Source organism: Epinephelus lanceolatus, unplaced genomic scaffold, assembly GCF_041903045.1.
Source record: "Epinephelus lanceolatus isolate andai-2023 unplaced genomic scaffold, ASM4190304v1 scaffold41, whole genome shotgun sequence".
NCBI classification, from domain to species: Eukaryota; Metazoa; Chordata; class Actinopteri; order Perciformes; family Serranidae; genus Epinephelus; species Epinephelus lanceolatus.
Window position 1 is genome coordinate 18,415 of NW_027556823.1, and position 9,866 is coordinate 28,280.

A 9,866-nucleotide genomic window follows, 5' to 3' on the forward strand; every position below is an offset into this window, starting at 1 on the left:
ATTCTGCACTATTGGTCAGATCTAACATTACAGTATAGACCATTTATTTATTAAAAGTACAAAGGTGGCTCGAGAATAACTTTGACCAGGTCACTGTGGGTCCCTAGAGTCACTCTGGCGGCCCATAGAAAGCATTGCAGACAACTCCAATGCATTTTAAATGAGTGGATCCTGTGGGCCCAAGATTGATATTGTTAGGGTCTAATAAAGATAAACTGGATGATACTGAGATATTGGCCTCCAGAGTCTTGATCAAGTGCCCCCTGGTGCCCAAAAATGCAACTACCATGAATAACTGCATACCTGGATACTGGCACTGCGATATTGGCTTACTGGCAAAATGGCCCCAATACACATGAATGGATGGCAGGCCCAACATAGCAAATGTTGTAGGTAAAGCCAGGCAAAAAAGGCCAACTTCTCATGATAAAATCCTAACCCTGACCCTAACATATTATGAATCACACACACCAAACACTGTCTTTAACTTTATTTTTACACACATTAACAAACAATGTGCAACTGAACAACAATTAACAACACCAACTAGTCACTCAAATAACTGGACTCAGTCTCAGGGCTCGATCCAATGGGGGATGTCACATGACTGGGTGGGCTAGGGGGAGGTGAGTCCACAGCACTCAAAGGTAACTCAGGACTGGGTGACGACGATGGACCGCACAGCTCCATGTCCACCACCTCTAGGTTAGGGGATGGGGAAGATGGACAGCATAATTCACCGCTACCACGCCCACGTTCGTCCTCCTCCTCCTCCTCTTCTTCCTCCTCCTCCTCCTCTTCTTCCTCCTCCTCCTCCAACACCACATTCAGCCAGGACATCAACAGGTCTAATGCGTTGTCCTCCAACTGACGACAGTACATGCATGAGCATGATCCTCTGTTCACAGGAAAGTAAGATCGGGGACCTTCATAGTCACGTGACGGACTTTCACCCAACCCAAACACAGGAGGGGTGGCGACACCGCCCACCTCCACCTCATCCTCCTCCTCGTCGGGCAAAAGCACGAACAGTGGCGGACTTTCGTAGGGTGGAGGCGGACTTTCATCAGAGTCGAATACAGGTGAGGGGGAGTGACCAGGCTCTTCTATGTCCTCAGCCACTGACAATGACAGGGCGCCAGGCTCACAACCCCATTCACCTGGCCCTCCTCCCTGGGCAAGCACCTGTGGTGCAAGATCCAAAATGACGTCTTCGCCTTGCAGGGGCAACCCTGGATCAGGACCAGCCGGTCCCAGGCCAGGGACTAGTGGGGCCTGGTCCTCAACGTCATCCTCCTCCGACGACCACAACCACTCCTCCTCCACCTCCTCCTCCTCCTCCTCCACCTCCTCCTCTAACAGCCCCTCCATCCACCCCACAATCGCCGGGGGATGCACACTCGGCAACTTCTTGCCCTCACAGTTTTTTGGTGGCATCTCTTTGCTTTACTATTGTATTACATAACTCAACCCAAATAATTTCATTACATTCTACATAAATGTCATTTATTCTATGTACCCTGCTCAAACAACAAGTATTTACATGCAACTAGCTTAAAACGCTAACACTTAGCAAGAAAAAAAAGTACATCTTACCTCTCCGTTGTCCACATGTAGAATGAGCTATTCCTCTTGATCATGCTACTTATATGACATCTACAACAACACTTTGCATTTTCTTACACGTTTTCGCTATGACACTTAGGCAAATTTTCATTTCACCATTAACTCATATGGGAAAATTAAAACAGCTATAACTCCGCAACCATAGCTCCTAGAGACTCGGCACTGGCTGGCCTCACACCTAATTTGGGGGCGCTCAACACGCCTGTCATGTCCCCATCTTTCTACCACCTTCCCTTCCCGAGATACAGCCAATTTAAGAACAAAAATGCCCTTATCTCGACAACCAAAAGTCCTAGACACTCCGGGATGGGCTCGTTGGAAAGCCCATGGCCCAATTGCAGCTTGCTTCCAGCTGGCTACAACCTTCCTATCAAAACAAATTCCCCAAAATGAGGATGACCCACGGACATCGGTGTTATTCATCCCCTTAACCCTAACCCATACATGAACAACACATGTACACTTGAACTTTCTTTATTTTTTAGGTTGCAAACATGAACAGACAACATACACTTTCTTTATTTTTTATGTTGCAAACATGAACAGGAAACATGCACTTTCTTTATTTTTTTATGTTACATGCATGAATAAAAAAAAATACACTTCAACAACAATGAACAACAAAAACTAATCACTCAAGTAACTGGACTCGGTCTCAGGGCTCGATCCAGGACAAGAGCTGGCATCGCTGCATGGGCTAGGAGGAGGGGAGTCCCAAGCAGTGACATATGACTCACTGCTGGATGAGGACGACGGACCAGGCACCTCCATATCCTCCATGGCAGAAAAATACATGGAGGGTGAGCTGCCTGGTTCAGCGCTGGAGGGCCCAGACTCCTCCTCCTCCTCCTCCTCCACAGCCGACCATGACATAGGCAGAGCTGGTGCCTGCTCCTCAAAAGAAAGGCAGAACGTGCATGAGCATGGTCCTGGGTACACAAAACAGTAGGGTGGGGGACCTTCGTAGAGAGGTGGGGGACCTTTGTAGGGAGGTGGGGGACTTCCATCCACCTCAAACACAGGAGAGGTGGCGGAACCGCCCACCTCCACATCATCCAAGTCATCCGCCTCCGTATCGGAGACAAGGAAGTTGCGTGGGGGACCTTCGTAGGGGGGAGGGGGACTTTCGTAGGGAGGTGGGGGACCTTCGTAGAGAGGTGGGGGACCTTCGTAGGGAGGTGGGGGACCTTCGTAGGGAGGTGGGGGACTTCCATCCACCTCAAACACAGGAGAGGTGGCGGAACCGCCCACCTCCACATCATCCAAGTCATCTGCCTCCGTATCGGAGACAAGGAAGTTGCGTGGGGGACCTTCGTAGGGGGGAGGGGGACTTTCATAGGGAGGTGGGGGACCTTCGTAGAGAGGTGGGGGACCTTCGTAGGGAGGTGGGGGACCTTCGTAGGGAGGTGGGGGACTTTCCTCCACCCCAAACACAGGAGAGGGGGGAGAACCGCCCACCTCCACATCATCCAATTCATCCTCCTCCGTATCAGACAAAAGTAAGTAGGTAGGGTGGGACACCTTCGAAGGAAAGAGGGTCGCTTTCGTCCGACTCAAACATAGGTGAGGGGGGGGAGGCGGCCTCCTCCAGGTCTTCTACCTCCTGAGCCACTGTGGATGAAGAGGCGCCAGGGTCAAAACCGGATGCAGCTGGCCCTCCTCCCTGGGCGAGCAGCTCTGGTGCAAGGTCCAGAGGGACCTCTTGCCCTTGCAGGGGCGGCCCTGGGTCAGGGGCAACCGGTCCCGGGCCAGGGACTGGTGGGGCATGGTCCTCATCGTCCTCCTCCGATGACGACGACGACCACAACCACTCCTCCGCCTCATCTACAAGCCCCTGAATCCATGCCACAAACACCAGGGGATACGCTATGGGCAAGTTGTTGCCCTCAGGGTTTCTTGCTGGCATCTCTACTGACTACAACACAAAAAGGCTGCCTTACAATGGGCTTTCATACTTAAACACAAATAATTTCATTAAATTCTACATAAATGTCATTTATTCTATGTACCCAGCTCAAATAACAAGTATTTACATGCAACTAGCTTAAAACGCTAACACTTAGCAAGAAAAAAAAGTACGTCTTACCTCTCCGTTGTCCACATGTAGAATGAGCTATTCCTCTTGATCATGCTACTTATATGACATCTACAACAACACTTTGCATTTTCTTACACGTTTTCGCTATGACACTTAGGCAAATTTTCATTTCACCATTAACTCATATGGGAAAATTAAAACAGCTATAACTCCGCAACCATAGCCTCACACCTAATTTGGGGGGCTCGTTGGAAAGCCCCTCACCCAATTGGGGGGGGGGGGGGTGTAGAGCTTGCTTTCAGCTCGCTACCTCCTTCCTATCAAAATATATTCCCAAAAAAGATGGTATTCATTCCCTTAACCTCAACCAGGCTTAACATTCTCAACTGTCTTTATTTTTTCTTTCACATACACAAACATCAAATGTGCACTGAAAACAACAATTAACAAACATCAAGTACACACTTCAACAATAATAAACAAACGCAACTAATCACCCACCCACCCAACTAACTCAACTCACTCTCAGAACTGGATCCATCAGAGGAGGGGGCACCACTCGATGGCCTCTCGGATCCAACCGTGCACACCATGGTGGAAGGGGTGGAAAGGGTGCTGCCAATTGAGGAAGGCAAGGGGCTAGGAGGAGGGGAGTCCCAAGCAGTGACATAAGAGTCACTGCTGGATAGGGACCAGGACCCAGACACCTCCATATCCTCCACCGCAGAAAAATAGATGGAGGATGGGGTGCCTGGTTCAGTGCTGGGACACCCAGACTCCTCCTCCTCCTCCTGCTCCTCCTCCTCCTCAACCGGCCATTCCATGGGTGGTGCCTCCTCCTCCTTCTCTGGAACACAGTACGCACATGTACACGGTCCTTCGTTCACCTCTGACATGGGGCCAGAGCCAGGGTCATCCCACTCCATCTCAGAATCTGATGGGTAGGGTGGGGCAGAAGGGGAGTAGGGCATGCCCGGCCCTGCATAGGTGAAGCTGTACTCCACCTCCAAATATTCATACGGAGGGGGGGCACTTTCTTCTGGACCAAACACGGGCGAGGACGAAGGACCAGCCTCCTCCATGTCCTCTTGCCCGTGCAGGTCCAGCCCTACTCCAGGGGCACCCAGTCCCAGGACGGGGACTGCTGGGACCTGGGCCTCATCATCATCGTCGTCCTCCTCCTCCTCCTCCGACGATGATAGCTCCTCATCGGCGAAAAGTGCCTGCAACCACCCAAACAACCCCATGGGAGGGAGGAGGAGCGAGTCCCGGCACTCAGGGTCCTGTGGTGGCATCTCTACTAACTACAATACAACAACTTTGCCTTACAATAGTGTTTCATAGTTAAACACAAATAACTTCATAAAATTCTACATAAATATCATTTATTTTATGAAGTCAGCTAAAATACCAAATGTTTACATGCAACTAGCTTAACAAGCTAACACTTGGCAAGAAAAAAAAGTACATCTTACCTCTCCGATGTCCAGATGTAGAATGAGCTCTTCCTTTTCATCGTACTACTTATATAACACCTACAACAACACTTTGCATTTTCTTACACTTTTTCGCTATGACACTTACTGTAGGCAAATTTTCATTTCACCATTAACTCATATGGGAAAATTAAAATGGCTATAACTTGGGAACGGTAGGTCGTAGAGATGCGATCTTGGTACCGTTGGATTCGGAAGGGTCACAAATGGGGGGGTAGGTCAAGGTCCCATAGCACCACCTGCCTTCCTTAAGGAGTTACACCTGACAAAATGTGACAAAATAAGGGGGGTCCAATTGACTCAGGGGGGTCTAAAACCTGCTCCTAACCCACCCCCTGGCGGACACTTTTGGGCTGTGACACTTAGGCAAATTTTGACTCCCCATTTACTTATGTTTGACATTTACACAAAGTTTGACTGCCCATTTACTTATATGTGGATTTTAAAACAACTATAACTTGGGAACGGTTATACCCACATACCTCTTACTGGAAACAGCACACTACACAAAAGCTCACTTTATTTGGCATTGTACATTTACTAAACGATCCACAAAGATGGAGTTTGCTGAGGTGGCAGAAGAAAACTCCGCAGTCCTTTTGGAAGCGTTCTCACACTTCAATGTTGAGAAATTCCTCCGGGAGGAAGATGTACTCATTCCCATGTTCCCTACCACTCATCCGAGGCCAAAAGACCTAAGACTGTCCTATGACATTGACGGTTCTGTTCTACAACTAAGTCAATTCCACTCTCTCAAGGCCGGAACTCATTATCTGTTCTTGCGTGAAAACGTGTCCCAGCCTCAGTGGCATGTGCTTACAAAACACATTCGCCCGCAACACTTTTCAGCCAAGACTGTAAAGCTTTGGATCCATTGCCATGGGGTAAGACTGTCTTATGTTGATGGGGGGTGGCACCTAGGGCTATGCCTGGTCCCCGATGAGAACGGTCCGGATCGGATAGAGTTTTTGTCTGATTCCCTAGCCAGATCCAAGATGGACTACCTCTTGGGGGAGATCGCTGATGCCTTTGAGGGGGAGCTACGAGGGCTCAACCCCAGCAGCACCAGCAGACCATCAGTTATGAAAAACCAACTATCAGACCTCCGAAAGTTCCTCGTCTGTCCATCTGACCAAGCATTTATCTTGCACATCTTGGATAAATGTATTGACCGTGTGTCCCTCCCACCAGGCATGCGGTTTATGCGCTACCTCCTCCAACTTGGCCAAAAGAACCCGCAGCCGCTCTCAGTAGTGGAGCTTTTCCACTACCCAGACCACATTCTGGCCGGGTCGTTCCATGCGGCGTGTTCGGTGTCCTCCAAGGACAAGGAGATGGACCTCATGTGGTCCCGCCACTCAATTAATAGACTGTGTGGGAACCGGGGGTCCATTTACACAAACATGTCTATCAGAGAATCTGCCAACTTTCAGAGCAACCTCAACCACCATCCCATGGACGTCAACCCGAGGCTCTGGCAGCTTTTCAGGCCAGAGAGAGGGTCCCCTGTGCCACAGCTGAATTTCCTCCAGCTGTATTGCGATGCACCACACAGACACCAGTCACCATGCTTTAAACACCCTGTTAGTGGTGTCACTGTGATGTGCGCGGTGTTGTATAAACTGACCAACAAGTCAATGGTGAAACGGGCAAAAGACTACCTGGCCCATTTCCGGGACCTGGCATGCAAGACAAAAATGCCCCTTGCTGCCAGGATTGAGGCCGTCCTCCGGCTGGAGGGGGTTGATGTTCCGGATGTCATGGAGGCACGCAGCCTCTTCCACGAGGAGAGGCTGCTTGATCTCCTGAAAGAACAGGCCATGCTGGTGCCTTTTCGCAACAGTGGTGGCCAGGGTCTCCACACCGTGGTGGGTGCAGTGGTGGAGCACCTGGTGGGGACCCTGGACACCCTGTTTACCGAGGCCCAACTGTGTGGAGGCTACGACGAGGGGTGGAAGGCCTTCCAATACGAGCTGGCACTAGAGGACTTTTTCCATGGCCAGCCCAGGGCCAGTGGCCATGCTCCCTTCAGCGTCAGCCTGGGCACGTCATCTGTTCATGTTGACAGCTGCACGAGGGAGCGTGGCTTCCTGGCCCTCGCGCCGTGGTCCTCCGCCAGTGTCGGCCTCACTCCCCCTCCCGCCTCGATTTGGACGAGCCTCCCTGAACAGCAGAGCAGGATGGAGAGGGTTTTCCCCCTCTCTGAGTGTTGGGCAGCAAACGACTCTGTCCTGGGGAGAGAGGTCATACGGGTCCTCTTGAAGGACGTGTACGACCGCAACGAACGGCTCCCAATCGCCAAACTCCAGGGAACAGAGACCAAAATCAGGGCCAAGGACTCCATGGAGTACTCTGCCCTTGCACAGAAGGTCGTGGACAACGTGTCATTCTTCAGATATCCCAAGGTCTTTAGAAGGGTGAACAACCTTCTGGTGCAGAAGGGCAGAGACACCAAAAAAGTCCTGGCCCTGGGCTTGGCCTCGTTGGGCCTCTGCTACTTCCCGGCCCTCCGCTACCGGGACTGCCATGGGGGCAGGAGGGTGAACTGGAATTTTGAAGACTTCGTTGAGATCAGGCCAGACGGGGCGCCTGTCTCGGGCACTGTTGCCTCGGAATTCCTGTCCAAGAGGATCATCACGGCAATCCTGGAGCGGAAACTGACAGGCCAGGGGCATGTCCAGCGCTACCAGGATTGGGGGATGCCCTGGCTGACCCGGGTCCTGGAGAGGTTCCCTCCAGAACTTGAAAGGAGACCAGACCAAAAGATGGACCTCTTGGTCTATCTATCAGCCATAGCCATACTGCAGGAGGGTGGATTCATTGACTATGTGATCCTGTCCGAACTGCACAAACACCTGCCGGTAAGCCAAAAACGCTTGTTGGACCTCAAGCTGCGGTCCGTGTTCACTTTTCGAACCATCTGCCGCGACTGTACCCTCTATAAGCTGGCAGATGACATACCAACAAAGGTGAATGACAAAAAAAGAAAAGCTGACAGTCCCCCTGCTGAAAAGGAGCCACAAGCTGTGGACTTCCTTCCATCTGACCCAGACCTGGGGGATGTTCAGCTCCAGAGGGAGGAGGACCAGGAGAAGCCAGGCCGCACTGCCAGCTTAGCAGTCCCGACATTGTCAACTCAAGCCTGGACAGCCCAGGAGATGAGTTTGGTGCGAACGCAGGGCACATTGGCCTCTGACTACCAAGAGTATGTCAGGGCTTGCCACAGTCAGGGGATGGTCATTTCGATCAAAGAATGCCTTCCAGAGGAAGAGGTACGACATGAAGAAAAAGTAGTTTGAAGTCAGTGTCTGTATAGACTTCAGTATTTTTGTTTCCTGGCAACAGCGATTTTGAGTTTTTTGTTTTTTTTTGGATATATGTTCATATGGTGTACCTAGCTAACTATATTATGGTTAGAGATTAGAGATAAGGGATAGAGGTTAGCGTTAGAGGATAGGATTAGGTTCTGCGCGTGTTCATTCAAAAAACAAAAAACAAAAAAAAAAATACAAAAATGCAAAAAAAAAAAAAACCTCTACAAGGACTCTGCCTTGACGTGGCGTGGAGGCTTGCGTGCCACAGTGGTACTAGGAGTCTCCAGAAAGGCTGTACCCAGCATAGCTTACTCCTGTTTGGTAAGGCAGGAGTATGCTGTGCTGGGTGGAGCCATTCTGGAGTCCTAGGATCACTGAGGCGAGACCAAAGAGTCCACCTGTAAAAGAAACATACTTATACCTTACTTAACTATTATTTACCTAACCAATGGAGTCTATGGCGCCCCCTACCGGGAAGTGGAAAGTGACGTCGGACCCATTACAGAAGGGAAGAGGATGCTCCAAAACACACACACAAAAAATTTCAAGGCTCTACCTATCATGGTTCCGGAGTTAGGAACTTAAAATTGACAACATTTTTACAGACGATTTTGCCTCATAACTTGGCCTAGGAAGGTCAGAAACGTGCGGGAGTGGTACCGTTGGAGTCAGACTGACCCCCAGAACTGGTCCCTATAATTTGGTAACGATAGCGCCACCTGGCGGAAAAAAAAAATGTCATTAGAAACCATGTCCAATCGACTCAGAATAGTCTGAAACATGCTCCTAACCACTTTGGGAGGAATGTTTTTCGGGTGTGACACTGAAATTTTCACACCTCACATTAAATTTGTTTTCTTTATAAATCCAGGACCGCACATGCTAGAGACTCGAGACCGGGGTCTACCCCCCCCTACTTCGGGAACCCTGAACACGCTAGTCTTGCTTCCATCTCTCCACCCCTTACAAAAGCTGTAGAGAAATGGGGGTGGTGCCGTTGGAAAGCCAGGGGTCCCAAATGGGGGGGTAGGATGAGGTCCCGTTACAATATCTTGCTTACCCGCCGAGTTACAGCTGATACAAATTTGGAAGAAAGCCGGGACCAAAAAGGCGGGAAATGGTCCGAAACGCGCTCCTAACCACTTTTCGGCGGTGCTCCGGCTGGATTTTAAATTGGCCATAACTACCGAACCCTACGTCCTAGAGACTCCAGAGTGCTACCCTTGGACTCGCAGCTGCTACAAATGGGGGGGGGGGGGGGGGGGGGGGTAGGTGGAGTCTCAGGCCCCTATCTACAAGTCGCTGCAACTCCGGAACCGCAAGTCGTAGAGACACAGGGGTGCTACCATCGGAAAGCCAGTGGCCACAAATGGGGGGTAGCCAAAATCTCAA